Consider the following 509-nt stretch of genomic DNA (forward strand, 5'->3'; position numbering starts at 1 on the left):
CGCAGTGCGTCATCTGACTGGAACCGGCGCGAGACGACAGGTGAGAAAAACAAAAATAAATTTAACGAGCGTGTTGCCCGTGGGGATCCACGGGCTCTACATTTGGCAGTGTGGTAATAAATTAAACAAAGCTTGTGTAATGAGTTGGAATGGCGTGAGTCCAAAATGTTTTTAGAACCAAATAGACCTCAACAATTTTTAGAAGAGGAACTCAGCCCTTTTATTTCCTGCTAATTATATAATTTTTTAAATGTTAATTTCCTATCTTAGTGTATTTATAAATTGTTTAGGCTCTTGTTATCATATACACACTATTATTAGATTAAATTCAATTTATTTCATTTATATAGCACCAAATCACAACAAAGTTGCCTCAATGCGCTTCACACAACTAAGCTCTAACCTTAGTAACCCCTAGAGCAAGCACACAGGCAACAGTGGTAAGGAAAATCTCCCTCTGATGATATGAGGAAGAAACCTCAAGCAGACCAGACTCAAAGGGGTGACCC

The sequence above is a fragment of the Thalassophryne amazonica genome, chromosome 20 (genome assembly GCF_902500255.1).
Source record: "Thalassophryne amazonica chromosome 20, fThaAma1.1, whole genome shotgun sequence".
Lineage (NCBI taxonomy): Eukaryota > Metazoa > Chordata > Actinopteri > Batrachoidiformes > Batrachoididae > Thalassophryne > Thalassophryne amazonica.